Genomic DNA, 16,528 nt, shown 5'->3' on the forward strand with positions numbered 1-16,528 from the left:
TAACTGGCCACTTTTGCAGTTGGTGATAACTGGGATGGAAAAAGAAGAATATTTGTAGGGTACTGCTAACATTCTTTGCCTTAATCTGTGTAGTGTTAAACTAATGTGTTTACTTAGTAAGAAATTCACTGTGCATGTATAATTTGTTTACTTTTTCTTATATTTGGTATAGTTAAAATAGGTTTATACAAAGCAGTAATATACATTAAAATGTCTAATGATAAATATTTTGATGTGCTGCTTTTGGTATTGGAGTAGTAAAATAACCTAGTTTATAAAACAGCAATTTTTTAGAATTTTTTTCCCAAACCTTCTGTGAATTAAAAAGAAAACATATATATATATGTGTGTGTGTGTGTGTGTGTGTGTGTGTCTGTGTGCATATTTTAAAATTAATTGATTTAAATTATTTAATTCCATTAAATAATTAAAAATTAAATCATGCATGCATATATATGTACACACACTACTATAGTTACCTATAGATAAGAAATTAAAGAGCTATGTGACTTAAATTTTATATCTACAGTACTCATTTCAGGTTATATCAAATATTTAATACCAGCTATTCTTTGGGATTTGTTAGCATATCTTTTAAAACTTGCCTGCGGCAGTTACAAGAAGGAATGTAAAAAGTGGTTTTGATTATCGTTTTGGATTGTCAACCTTGACAGTTTGGGTGGGATTTATAGGCATGAAGAAAGAGTACACAGACACTCACACCAGTATACCTTTATTCCATTCCTGGAGAAGATTCTTTCCCAAAATAACTAAAGAGCTTGTTATTTGTCAGAATTACAGAGTAGAGCTCTTTGGGACTAACCTGAGCACAGGTGTCTGGAAACAAGAATTTACTAATGACCAGTTTGGATCTATAGGCACCTATGAGGAGATTTTTTTAAAGTCTGATTTTTAGCAGATGTAAATCCCCTTTTATTTTATTTTATTTTATTTTATAGCCACAATCATAAAAATATGGCACTTTAAACTTCCATTTATTTATTAGAAACACAAGAGTTTAAGTTTAAAAATAGAAGTCAAAAATAATGGGTTAGTGTGTTGCTTACTGCTAAGAAAAAAGAAAACGAAGTCACTAATTTATTACTTGGATATCTTCAGAGGGGGCACTTTCAATAAGCAGATAGTGTAGAGAAGCTACTCGGGGCTATCGTCCTCTCTAGGGAGGAACCTGAAAGAAACAGAACTATGAACTTCATGGCTATAAAAATCTAGTGGTGTCCCTGAGAAAATGTTTGTTTTCTCATACCTAACGCCTTACCAATGCTTTAATGATTCATTAAAATGAGAGTTCCAAAGGATTGACTATTGAAATACTCATGTTGTTTTCCAGGAATCAGTTTCTGACTAAGCTCTTCTATGCTCTCACACTAAGCATGAATAAAATATATTCATAAGAGGATGATGGTGCCAGAGTAATAGAACTGAAGAATGCTGCATTCAGGTTTTTCTTTAAAATCTTTCACAATTTGATTGGAAGCTGAATTTCAAGATTCTTTGTTACTAACACCCATGCATCATAATTGCTCAGGCATATTATCGTCCATCCTTACATTGAGTCTGCATATAGCTTTACCCTGAAATCCACATGTCTTTGTGAGGCATACATTTTTTTTTTCATTTAAGTCCTTTTATTACAGTGGTGCCAGCTACTGCTGCTATCGTTAAATGCCTGTCAGCATTTCCATTATAAACCTTATTTTCAAGGGATTTATAACCTAGCCATTTTAATTCACATTCGGCTGAAAGTTGCCATCGAAATTCTCAACATACAGTGGGTGCTGTTTTCTTTTATCACCAAATTTTATTTGAATCTGTTTATCTGCCTGAAATTTAGCAATATGTAAAACCATAACACTGACGTAGAAGAAAAATACAGTAGGTGCTGTTTTCTTTTATCACCAAATTTTATTTGAATCTGTTTATCTGTGTGAGATTTAGCAATATGTAAAATCATAACACTGACATAGAGGAAAAATAGAGATGCTTTGGTACATGTTTTCTAAAGTAAAAATGCACACATGAAAAATTAGAAAGGAGTTATTAAAATTGGCAGACCCTTAACAAGAAAAAGTTTTTAATGGATAACTTAAAACCACTATTATCAATGGTACATAACTATTCTATACTCATAGTTTTTAAAAATATGTATGTGAAGACCAACGTATGTCATGAAAAATAATGGCCAACTCAGCATACCATTCGGTTCACCATAATAGGCTTATGATGTCATGAAATTAATATAAAGCCATATCCCTTTTGTTGTAAAATAAAAAGTCTTATGTACAAATATGACATTTAATTTTATAAAAAATTCTAACTTTATTTTGATTCTTCATGAAGAAAACCATGCTTTAAATATGTTTATAAAGCTTAAAATGTTTTCATGTCATTCTGACCTCTTTAATTTTTTTTATTGTTAGAGTGAGGATATGCTAGACATTTTTAAACACTGTAAAAGCAATAATTCAGATATTTCATAAGCACAGAAAAAACTAAGATTACCTCTTGTTACTGAAGGGAAGAAAACTTAAGAAACAAGCAATCTAAGTTTGTAGAGATTTTATGTCAATTAATAAAAACCATACTTTGGCAAAACAGTGCTCACGTTGAATACAGACAGCTAAAAGCCTGAAGAAAACTCATGCAAAACATACCAAGTAGGCATAAAATATATTTGGACTTTCTTTGACTAGTAAGAACAACATATTGAAGTCAAATAATTGAAAGGATAGCGGGATGTTTGACATTATATAGTGACAAAGACTTTATCCATAACCCAACTTCAGTCAAGGTCCTCTGAGCCCTCTTCTCAAGTAGGTCTTGGACTTTGTTCCTCTCTTTCTTACTCCTGTCTTTGGCTAGCCCATCCCATATTAGCAAGAATCTTGCTAAATCAGTGCACAGAGAACGCCCAGTTCTTGATACCTGAACACGTTCTCCATCTCCCACCTTTGAAATATGAGTTCTTGGCCTACCTTTAGCAAGAATCCTGTTAGGTCAGTTTAGCAAGCATTATCCCACTATCCGTGATGTCTCTTCTTAGTAATTTTTCATTCACTGACCCCTGACTCTGTTCTCCAGCTGTAAATTCCAAGTTTTTGCTGTATTTGGAGTTGAGCCCAGATCTCTTTCCTATTGCAATACTTCTATTGTAATAGCCCTGACTAAAGTCTTCCTTAATGTCTTAACAAGTGTCCGAATAATTTTTTTTCTTTAACATTAGTTGTCATTCAGCATTTGCCTGGCACTGACTATATGTTTTATACTATTTCATTTAAGGATCATAATAACTTTCTGATGTGGAAATTATTATTATGTTCATTTTACATATGAGGAAACAGGGTAAGTATGTTAAAGTACTTTGCCCAACATCATACAGAATGAGATGGCAGAGCCAAAACTTAAACTCAGACCTGCCTAATTCTTAAACCTGTGAACTCTTGGCCAAAACATACAAAGTGGAATAAAGGAAAGTAATATTCATTTTATGTATGCATATGTGTACATTTATGTATACTAAAAGAAAAGTTAAATTACACTAAGTGGCTCTCTGCTTCTCTGTTTCTTTATAGCTATAACACACTGGCTAGAGGTCTAAATGAAAGCATTTAAAGTCATTCTACAAGAGTCAGTAAACACCAGAAATTCCATTCTTTATAGTACTTCATTCCATAAAACGTGAATAGCTTCTGCCAATAACTGTTTACAATATTAGCCTTTTCAGCATCTGTAATTTGCTTATTGAATTAGAGAACTCCCCCCTACCCCCCATATATCTATAGATTTGGCCCAACTTTTAGTGACCATTCTTAAAAATGATGCTGGGTTAAACCCAGCAAAATCAGTTAGTATCACTATTTTTCAAATCTAAAATCAAATTTTGGTGACTCTCTTTTGCCATTCTCAATATGAAAACTAAATTTGATTTCAATATTGGGATGAAATCTCTCATTTTTCTGTGATTAACCATACTCTTGAGTTTATAGATTTGAAATTTGACCTTTAACAAAACCATATTTTTCTGTTAAATATATGTTTCTGATTTACTTTTTAAGATACCAGACATCTTTATCTTGGTTCTAGAATTAAATTTAGTGAATGTGTCAGCTCGGACCTTTACTGAAAAGTTTAGCTATAAGAGTTTTTTGTTTATTTTACTTGAACCAAAAAAAAACTTTTAACAATGTAAACTATGTTCTAGTAGAACTTCGTCTGTTTGCTTGAGCTCTCAGATTGTGTTTATTAACATAATATAAACATATATTAGCAATTTATATATAATTGTTTTAAGAACATTGACTAACAGCAGAATACCATTAGAGCTGATTACCTTGTTTTTTACATGATCTCATGAAATTAATCCTAGAAACCCACCTCTATTACCCACAATTTGTTTTCTGACTTGATTCAAATAATACACAACCAACGTTAGTCTTATTAAAGACATATTAGCCAGGCACGGTGGCTCACATCTGTAATCCCAGCACTTTGGGAGGCCGAGGCGGGTGGATCACTTGAGGTCAGGAGTTTGAGACCAGCCTGGTCAACATGGTGAAACCTCGTCTCTACTAAAAATACAAAAGTTATCTAGGCATGGTGGCACGTGCCTGTAATCCCAGCTACTCAGGAGGCCGAGGCACGAGTTCGCTTGAACCTGGAAGGCAGAGGTTTCAGTGAGCCAAGATTGTGCCACTGCACTCTAGCCTGTGTGACAGACTGAGACTGTGTCTCAAAAAACAAAACAAAACAGAACAAAAAAGACATTAACATCTACTAAGGTTTATAAATATAAGAATGAATACCAATTTGGAAAGAAGTTTATTAATATTCTAAATTGAGTCCTCCATCCTTTCCTCTCATCTTCTTTTATCCTTTTTTCCTTCTCTCCCTATTTTCCTCCTTACTAAATCATGGTCAGTAGAGATATAACAAACTACTCAGAGCTTTTAATTTTGTTTTATATCTCAATAAAAATATATGATTGTTACTCTCTTAGGAAATAAATGAACTTATGTTTCTTTTTTTGACTGATATAAGGTATTCTGTATAGTTTTATCAACTTTGTGTCATTGTAATATTTTTTCTTGTGGAGGTGGGAAGTCACATGAACCTCTACTTCTGTAATATAAAACTCATTACATGGTGTTATAGTTGTCTAAATAGCTGTTTCTCACTTTAGTTTTTATTCTTGTTACTAAAAATAATCTCTGATACTGGCCAGGTGTGGTGGCTCAAGCCTGTAATCCCAGCACTTTGGGAGGCCGAGGTGGGCGGATCACGAGGTCAGGAGATCAAGATCATCCTGGCTAGCACGGTGAAACCCCGTCTCTACTAAAAACACAAAAAATTAGCCGAGTGTGGTGGCGTGCGCCTATAGTCCCAACTATTCGGGAGGCTGAGGCAGAAGAATCGTTTGAACCCAGGAGGCAGGGCTTGCAGTGAGCCCAGATCGTGCCACTGTACTCCAGTCTGGGTGACAGAGTGTGACTCCATCTCAAAACAACAATAATAATAATAATAATAATACAATAATATCTGATACCAAATCAATACTAAATTCATTTATATTTATTATTTGCAAAATACTTGCCCCAAAATGGTGACAAAAATATTTTCTAAAAAGCATATGAAACCCATCATCAGAGGGATGGGGAATTAAATGAACATACATATATATAATTATGTCACATAAAAGGGTGAAATATATCTCTGGTATGTTCTCAAAAGGTAAAGTACATGCAGGAGTTTAATAGGATTTCATTTCGTTAAAAAGACTCACATACACAGACAAATACATAGATACACATACACATGAACACTTCTCACTACATACCATAAATACATAGGTGCACACATATATGTGTGTATGCATACTCTTAACTGGTAGTTATTCGTAAGGGTTGTTTCTTTTTTAAATGCTTAATTTATATTTTTATCTAAGTTATGCATGGTTCTAAGTGAAAATTTTATGAAGTTTGTAATTATAAACAGTAGCCCTGCACCCCCATGCCAACCTTAGATTCCAGTTTATTCATGGTAATTACTTTTTAAAATGCAGTTATTTCTTCCTATACCACACTTGTCCCTGTTTCTTATTAATTCCACAATATTTATAAATAAGTTGCTAACACTTATTTTTTTTCTTGAGTTTTCATGTTAGTATTACCTAATAATGATTTACCATGGACCTCTCTGACTAAACTCCATCCTTTCACCTTTTCATTATAATTACATCACAACTGTGGTTACATCAATATTCAGTGTTTCATTATGATAACCTTGACAGCTGAGATCTAGGGTAGGAGACCATGAAATTCAGCAAAGAGGATTCTCTTGTTTTCCTACTCCAAGATTTGTTCTAGTAAAATAGGAAATCTGACATCCTCTTATCTTCTTTCCTAGCCCAGCCTCCATCTTGGAGAGCCAATATTTCCCAACATTCACTGCTCTTGGGTGGCCCCTTGGTGCACCTCTTCAGCTTAGATGCAAAATGCAAGGTAGAGGAGGCCCCAATGCACAAAGTGCTCCAGAATACCAAGTTTCTATTCTTTCTCTATTTCAAGTTTCTTTCTGTATTTCTTCCTTCCTCTCCTGTTTTTCCCTCCTCTCTTCTTTCTACTCCTCCTCTTTATGCTCTTTCTCTCCTCCTAACCCTCCTCTTACTCAATTTTTCTTTCTCCTACTCTTTTTCTTTTTTCCTGATGTAAGTGTAGCTACAAAGGCTTCAGTGGGATTTCCATTAGCTAGATGTTGGGAGGAAGCTACCTAACAAAGGGTTGTTCACACAAAGTTTGATTAAAATTTCTCAACATTAGAAGGTACATTTGCATTTTAAAAAAGGATTTATATTAACTGTAGAACACTTCATTAGTTAGATTTGTGTTGGCATATCGCATCTAGCAGTAAAACCTAGGTGGGGAAGCGTGAAGGTACATTAGGACAGATAAATATATTAGACAGGATTATTTTGGTTGCAAGGGAATATACTCAAACTAGCTTAAAAACTTACCAGTTCATGCAAACCTAGCTGGATTTAATCACTTAACAACATAATAGAGAGTATATCTATCTCAGTGCAAATTGAGGACCACAATAAGATATCATCTCACACCCATTAAGATGGCTTCTATAAAAACAAACAAAAACAGAAAATAACAAGTGTTGGCAGGGACGTGGAAAATCAGAACCCTTGTACACTGTTAGTGGGAATGTAAAATGGTACAACCACTATGGATAACAGTATAATAGTTCCTCAAAAAATTGAAATTAGAACTACTATATGATCCAGCAACCTTAGCATAGGTCCAAAATAATAAAAATCAAAGTCTCAAAGAGATGCTTTGCACACTTGTTTTCATAGAAGTATTATTTACAACAATCTAGTGGTTGAAATAACCCAAATGTCCATTGGCAGATGAATGAATAAACAAAATGTGCTATTCAAATATACAATGGAATATTAATCAGCCTTAAAAAGAAAGGAAATTCTGACACATGTCATGACATGCATGAATCACAAGGACATTATGCTAAGCTATATAAGTTAATCACAAAAAGGGAAAATACCATATGATCCCACTTACATGAAGTATCTAAAGTAGTCAAATTCATAGAAATAGAAAGTAATGGTGATCCAGGGACTGGGGAGAGAAAGAAAAGGGGAGTCATTTGATGAGTATAGAATTTTAGTACCCAAGATGAAAAAGTTCTGGAGATTTGTGAATATATGAATATACTTAACACTACTGAACTTTATACTTGAAAATGATTAAGATGGTAAATTTCATGTAATATTTTTTTTAAACCACAATTAAAATAAGAAGAAAAACTTCAAAAAGAGTTTGTATATTACTGACTTCAGTCCCAGAGAGGTCTTTTCTATACTGGGTAGAACCGGATAGGTATTGGCCATCTAAGGTATATGTTCTTTAAAGGTCGTTACTGTATAAGAAGGGTGCATCCTTCCTGATAGCTTATGGAAAAACCCAAAGAGATAAATTAATTGGAGATCCCTTTGAAAAATGGACTGGGGATGGACTGGGGTTGGGGGCAGATACAATCCTAGCAGTAGGTATAATTTCCAGAACCACGTGTAGCAGCATTATGGAATGGGGAGTGTGGTTTTAACCAAGGACATAAATCTACTCCTGAAACCTGTTTTCAAGTACAAATTCTATTCTGACAAGGATTATGACCAAAGTCTTGGGTCTTCTTGGTTGTGATGCTTTTGCTTTTGATAGCCTTTTCCCCAATTCTTCCTTTCCAAAATGGCAAATTTGCTGATGGTTTTCAGTTCTACCCTCTAATTTCAAGACAATGTAAGCATTTATTTAACAAACTATTCCAAGACTTACTACTGTCAGACACTGCGCTGAGAACAAATAATAAGGGATTTGGTGTTAAAAGTCATAGCCCTGGGATGTGCATTTTATTGCAGTGTAAAAACAGGTAAATTAATAGCTATTGTATAATATCATTATATGCTTTGATAGCAATGTGAGGAGAGTTATGAGAGTACATAGGAGGAATGCCTCAATCAGCAGGGGAATGAGGAACTTGAGGAAAATTGGGAAAGATAGCTGGGTCAGGACTATTTGAACTGAATCTTGAGGTAGAAATAAAGACTTATGTAAGAAGTTCTAAAGCAGGTAAGATAAAGAAGTTTGAAGGGAAACTTGAAATGAAAGGGTATTTCTGGTAGTGAGTGCAAGGCAATGACGGTTGAGAAAGCAAAGTATATTCAAGTATCTTCAAACCCTTTAATATGCATGACAAATAGAAAGAATGAGGAATCAGAGCCAGGAGACAGAGCCCAGACCTAAACTTTACTCCAGAAAAAGCAGCATAGATTTTATTCTGAAAGTTATGAAGATCACTGAAGGCAAGAAACACAAGAAACTCCAAATTATAAATGGTCAGTTTAGGATTTTAGGAAACTAACATAACCAGTTTTCCATTGTAGAAAAATTAATCTGTAGTTTCATGGAAAGGGCTCTAATGCTTTCTGATTACAAAGATTGCTCTTTCTCCATTTTTTTTTCCGGGCATTTTATCCAGAAATTCCAAAATAACTGATAGATTTATCCCAGTGTGTTATTTCAATTAATAATCACAAAGAAATAAGCTAACCACCTCCCACCTCACACCAAAAAATTCAAATTCTCAAAAATCCTCCAGAAGATAAATAGCTTTCTCCTAACTACACTGAATCTCCTTGACTTCTACATAATTAATGCAAACAGAATTGTAAGCCCAAGTCCAGAGTCAGATTCTCACACTTCATTATATCCAGACTGGTTTCTGGAATATACAAATAAGACTATGGTCACCTAGTCTGAAATATGGAGGTTTAAAAAACATGAACACATTTATAATTTGATATTCCTCACCATATTTCTGCCTCTCTTAAGTTTTTTCCCTATGTAATACTCTTCGATGTCTTAAATTTACTTAAGGACATGCTTCATAAAGTAGCATTTCAAGAATTTATTATTTGAATTCCTTTATTTTTCCAGTGACAATACTGGTCACTCGCTTGTGAACACGCACATTAATACATACTTAAAATCTTAGAATGGAAACCAGGTGGAAATTGTTCAGTAACATTAAATGTTGATAACTTAATAAGTTATATTGAGAGACAGAGGCCTACTCAAACTAAAATATTATTCCATTGATCCATACAGAGGTCAGGCTATTCATGAACCAAAATTCTGGTGAAAAGGTTAAATTGATGTTTTATATTTGATCTTTCAAAAGCCTTTGCTTATTTAAGATGTAGTGGGATTTATATATGAGTTGATAATGCATTGGTTTTCAGCCTTAAATAGGTTACTTATTGAGCATGGTAGATATAATGTGCTTTTCATCAATATACTGTATGACAAATCTGCAATATTTTACCATTTACTTTAAAATCAGCAAAGCAAGCAAAATACACTTATAATAGGTTATGTAGTCAGCATTGGCCTTCCAGACTGGTCAGAGATTGAATATGTTGCTCTACTAGGGATTAAATAAAATGAACATAAACTCAGGCTCTACATTAAGTATCTGTTGCAAAGTTTCTGAAGTAACTTTGCCAATAGCATTTTATCTGTGACAATTATAAAAAGCCATATATTTATCCACAATTAGTGCAACAATTAAGCAGGTAAGAAACTGAGTTTGAACTTGAAATTTTAATGTGGTACATTCTATTGAAAATTCAGTTCTTAAAATATGTACTTAAAAATGAAGCAATATGAAGTAATAATATGAAGTAAGTTGTGGTTTAAAAAACCTATTGCCTTGATAGTTTTGGTTAATTTATTAAATGTAATTTTATTATAAGGTGAAAAGTTTGGAGAGATTAGTTGAAAACCTTGTATTTGCTATGAAAACAACCTGAAATTAACTGCCTAGTTAATTCTTCATCAATGAGAACTTCAGTTTTTCTATTTTCAGGAAAGAAAACACTTTTAAAAATAGGTAGGCTTTTCATTTACTTTGCTTTTGTCATCCAGGAGTTTGCATTTAAAATAGAATAAACTCATTCTGGGAAAAACTATATCCCTGACTATTTCAAGTTAATATCTTCTATTTAATCAATTATTTAATTAAGAGCTATAAATTAAGACATACCCTACAACATTTCCACTTAATGTTATAACCAATTACATCAGCATTCAGTAAGATATGGATTGCTATTAAAGGGTTAACAAAGATACATTGATGAATTTTGGCTTCATGATTTTTATTTCTACCATATTACAACTATAAGGAGGAAAAAATAGGTCAAATAACTATGTTTTCTCTTCTCAGTTACTTATTTTACTTTAATTCTCAGTGAATTGGACATACTGTGAAATGTCAAAAGTAACCTTAGATTGTTTCATGCAGTAATGATACAGTTAAGAAGCTTCTTTAAATAAATGTGTCAAGTTTCATTCATCTTAGATCCAGATGATATGAGAAAACTTCACATTCTCATGAGGAATGATGGGTGGAAGAAAAATTACTCATTCCAATTGCACTGATGGTAAACACAGATGAGGGTTAGAATCTTGAATTTTAGCTAAAATAGATTCCGATAATAAAAAAAGAGAAGTGGGTATAATAAAAATATTAAAACAAAATACTCTTAATAATCGTCAATGATTTCTGTCCTAACCACAAATTATTATAATATGTGTGCACAGTATCAATAATGTTAAAGAAATTTTACCAGTTTAAATTTCAAGCAAGAAGTTTGCAATTTAAACATTGCTACATAAAACAATATTTTTCAAAAGACATCAAATTTCTCTATCCAAAATGAGTTTAGAATTATAGTAAGACTTAATTATGAAAAGTTGACCCCCAAAATTTTAATTTATTCTCTACCTCTTATTAAAAAAAAAAGGTTCTGTATATTTTTCTTCTCTAAAATTTGATCTTTAGGAGATTAGAGGAAGTACACTCAGCTAGAAAGAGCACCTTCTCCCAGTGATTTAAATGACTTTTTTTCTACATGGAGCCATGAAAGATAGCGTCTGGTAGAACTGTAGTGTCCTGTTATTAGGGAACTACTGATTCATTAGGAATTCTAATGCCGTAATACATTTGTCTCATGTTTCATTGACCAAACCTATTGTCTTCCTGTCTGCTGCTTCAGGGCCAGTTTAGGCAACAGATGAGACAGCAATGTAGTCATATGCCAGTAAGGTAGTTTTTAAATTAGAAAAGTGAAGAGACGTGCTCTGAATTCATTGCCTTAATTTTTCACATAGAAGGAGCAGTGGTGGTAACCCAGAAAAATAAAGGCTGATTTATACATTAACATCTCATTCAAAACATTCACCCCAGACCAATTAGGGGCCTTTCTCCTACCTCCAGGGCCACCTTTGCTCATATCAGTGTGAAACTCTCAAAGGAGATCTGTATCCATTGTCTATCCATCAATCCCTTTCTTTCTCAGGGAGTGAGCCAGTGTAAGTAGAAAGTGTTGCCTGGAATATCCTCAAGGATACAAATCATTTAGCAAAGATAATAAGCAATGTATCCACTAAGGATGATGGCATGGCCAAATACTCAGACCTAAAAGAGATGATTCTATCAGCTTAAAAATTGTAAAAAGAAAAACTCATTTCTCTTTTTCTTATAAGACACATAGAAATGCTGGCTACTTGAAATTTGACAGAGCCATGACCAGTAGGATTACTATATGACTGCTGATTTTTATGCTTTTTAAAAAATTTGTACATCTAACACTTGACATTTAAAATAGCACAAATTTTTAAAATGACCATTTATGAAAGAGTTCATAGAGTGAACTAAGTCGTTTGCTGAGCTCTTTTACCAGCTAATGAGGGTAAATTATTAAATTTTCAGGAATTTTGGTTATTTCAAATGACCATTGTTAAAAAATTAAATTATATGTCTATAATTAAGAGACTCTATTAAAATCTAAGGCAATAAATATAACTTATTGCTTCCAAATTGTTTTACTGCATTCTACTATGCTCTTTAGTTTATTTTCAACCATAGTATTGGTGATGATAGAAACACTATGTAATGGTCTGCTGTTGTGAATTCTTTCTCAAGTGTTCATTCGATGACTCTACCTTAGTGGCTGGAAACTGGCCATGCTAGGACTATGTGGATGATGGAAATCAGTAAAGACTATGAATAAGGCTGTTTTTTTTCTTCTGGAGAGCCAGATATTAAACATTTACCAGGACACCACGGATTATAAATTCTGTGGTGAAGCAACCAACTGATAAGACCTCTCTGTGTGGGAAAGAAGGGTAAGGTCAAAAGATTACTAACAATAACAGAGGAATGTCTGGGCTGCTATAGTACAGTCTCTCAGACTTGAGAAAATAGCACATATGTGAGTGTAATTTTGTAAACTGAACTGCAAAATACTTTTTATCTACTATTACAGTTGGACTAAAATGAAGGATGGAAATAAGAGAAACAAATATTCCATGTAATTTCTCTAAGTATTCCTAAATATTTTAATAAATATGATATTATTATAATTTAGATTTATTTGAATTTGTAAATATATTATTCTGTTGGAAATACTGGATGTTCTATAAACCTATTTAAGGCCTGTTTATGGTTATCGTGGTACTGGTTATTTTTTTCCCCCAGGTCAGCAGAATTTGGTCTTTTATTTACACTGAGTTATATAACAGATTTAGACATGAAGCAAGATCAGAAATATGAGACTGTGGAAAGGTTTATGATTTTAAAAATAAGAGGTATCTTCAGTTCACAATGAGCCATGTCCTTAACATACTCAATAACACTATTTAATGCAATTAGACGTGGCTATAATCCATTATATACTGCTTATACTATTCATTTATTGGAATGCTACTGGCTTAATAATTTTAGTTTAAGTTAACCTAGAGCGGATATACATAGCAAATTTGAACCCATTTTAAGTACTTAGAGAAAAAAATCTATACATATTTTTTCTTTATCCATGGGCATTACAGAAGAATCAATTTGTTTCATGTGAGAAGGTACTTTTTTTATAGGGAAGAGATATGGCTTTAATTGACTCAATTTGTTGTTGATGTGAAGTTATTTAGATATAGTGTAGATAATGGAAATATTTATGACATTCATAAAATGTTGTTCTTCCAAACAATAAAAGCCTTGTTGAATTTTAAAAATATGTATGTATTTACTGTTAAAAGTTAAAACCTGACTATTTTTACCTTCTTGTGGGTACTAGAAACGTTAACATTCTCTAAGACAGAATTATACATTTAACATAAGAATTGTATTCTAAAAGATTATTGTGTTAGAATATTTTGATACTCTGTTTTTATAATTTGATACTAGGATATATATATATTTTATTACTTATTAAGTATATCTATTCCTAAGATTTTAATAATTCTGAAGTAGTTCTGCTTTCCTATTAGGGAAAAACCTGGTCAATTGACCTCTGGTAGAAAAAATGTCACCTCTAAGAGAACATATATAAAATGCCTTCCCTTCCTGTAAAAAGTACCATTGCGTATATTTCATGTTTTTACATTCTTCTATTAGAATAGAATGGAATTTTCACTTCTAAAAAAAAAAAAAAGAAATACTTCCTATGACCAAATATCCTCCTTACTGAATGTGAACCTTTAATTTGAAGCTTGAAAAAAATCTGATTTATTACATGCAGGAAGTTGAGTTTCACACCTAAAATGATGCTCACGTTACCATAGCATTTTTAATTTAAACTGATGTTCCTATGCTGTAGAGAAAGTACTATAAATTTTTAATTATAAATATGAATCCATGTAACCTGTTTGTACAGAAAAGAGCTAATGCTTCTTTTGTTACTGTTTTTAACTAGCAAGAAGAAATGGAATAAATCATGTGATTGTTTCACAAATAGATCATTTGCATTTTTGACTTGTAAAAATAAGAGTCATATAACATTTTGTTTTTATGAACTGACTTTGTATATATAGAGTTAAGTATAAATTGCTGAGGACAAAATAATCAACTTCATAGTACGTCATGTTAAATCACTGTATTTTGTAGAAATAGTATACAATCATGCTTAGTAGTTAATTCCCTCAGGATAATTATTTAAATCACTTATAAAACCTGTTCTTATGTACAGAACAAACTTCTGATGTTAAGCCACAGTCTAGTAGTTATAAGATGGTACTTCGCAAATTGGCCACAAGGTATTCCTTTCTCCCGACAAATAACATAGTGGAGAAAAAGAAAATAAATCACAATTGGAATGAACAAAAAATATCTTAACAGAACTTTTAGTATAAAAATGCTTTTTTTTAAACTTACATTAATGTTACATTTCTATTCATCATGCATATTATTTTGGCTTTAATATATATTAGGACCACTAATGCCTGATACATGCTGCAGTTTGCTCTGGCTTCAAAACACACCTCAGCAATTTTCTGAGAAACAAAGAAGTATGCACACCTCTCTGGGAATAAAAAGCAAAGGGAATGTTAGTTGTAGATTAAAAGGCTGATGGTAGACCATCTTTAGTGAATATTTTGGATGGTACTAGTTGCTAATATTTAGAACAAATAGCATATGAAATATATTAAACCTGCAATAGGCATGTAAAAAGACAATGCAATTTTTGTTTGAAAATGTCTTTAAATGATCTGGGTTTTTTTCCAGTTTAAAATTAGGAAGTTTTTATGCACTCTTGTATTTTTCTATAAAGGATCCTGTGGAGATCATCAAAATGCCATTGTATTTAAATCTAGTCTTCTTATTCAGTCATAATGTCCAGTGTTGCCATTAATATTTTTCCCTATTAATGACTTGGAATTCAGACTCACACTATTCTGTTGCCATTGGATAGGTGAAGCACGAGAACAGAATTCTATCTGTAAATGCATCTAATGTAATCTGAAATTATTATAAAGTAAAGAAAAAGCACATGACATTCTTATACAGAAATATTAATGTAGTGAAATATATTTACTTTTACCTAAGATGTGACAGTAGTCCCTAATCTATAAGAATAATCTCCTCTGCTGTAGCAGCAAATAAAAAGAAAGATGCATATTATGGATTTTTTGAGTATCAGGATATCACTCTGCTATAATATATCATGCTTCATTGTGACACATTCCCCCATTTGTCACTTTCTGTCACGTTACTGTATCTCAAAAGACACAACATTGCCCAACCATTTTTTTTAGTGTAGCAAATGGATGCCAAATATTTGACATTGAAAATAGAACTATTTTAAAAACAAGGTAGTTTTAGACAAAAGCTATTTAAATGAGTGTTTCAAGCAGTGGTTACCAGAGAAAGTGGTTATTTAAATGTATATTTGTAAAGCTCAAAAATCTACTAAAAACAAATATTTCCTTTACTTGTAAGTAGTTTATTCTTAAACTATGAAAGCTCCTTTCCTTCCTATTTGATGATACTCTTAGAAAAGGATTAAATTTCTATTTTTGTTTCCTGCCAAAAAAGCAGGTTTAATTTTTATCAGTATTATAATACTGAAGTAGTCAAACTGCTTTCTTCAGTTTTTATATTCAAGCATTTCAAGTTAATGTTTTAAAATTGTCCTTTGAAGAAATACACAGACATATGCATGCGTGTTAAATACTTAGGGCTCCATGTTATATTTCCGGCAATAGAAAGCACAAGAAAAACAAAGCCATCAGCCATCTTGCTGACACTGCTACTGAGGGCTGGTGCTATTAGAACCAGTAAGCGTCTGACAACTTTCCAGACACATCTAGATAGAATAAAATGGAAATGCTTAGCTAAGAAGAAATGAATTGTCATTCACCTATTTTCTCATATAACCCTGTCCCATGAATCTTTTTGTACAGATGAAGAGGATCCCCTAGCATTAATGGCTGTCTCAAACTAATTTGAAAAAATATTTTGAACTTAACCACATAATTCAGTCTGTTGGTAATTTTTGAAACTGTTTGAGTCAGGACCAAGGAGAGCTCCCAGATTTTGTTCTCTCAGCTAAGCCCTGCACTAACTACCTGTAATTATTCCTTAACAGCAGTGA

This window comes from Macaca thibetana, chromosome 4 (assembly GCF_024542745.1).
Source record: "Macaca thibetana thibetana isolate TM-01 chromosome 4, ASM2454274v1, whole genome shotgun sequence".
Taxonomy (NCBI): domain Eukaryota; kingdom Metazoa; phylum Chordata; class Mammalia; order Primates; family Cercopithecidae; genus Macaca; species Macaca thibetana.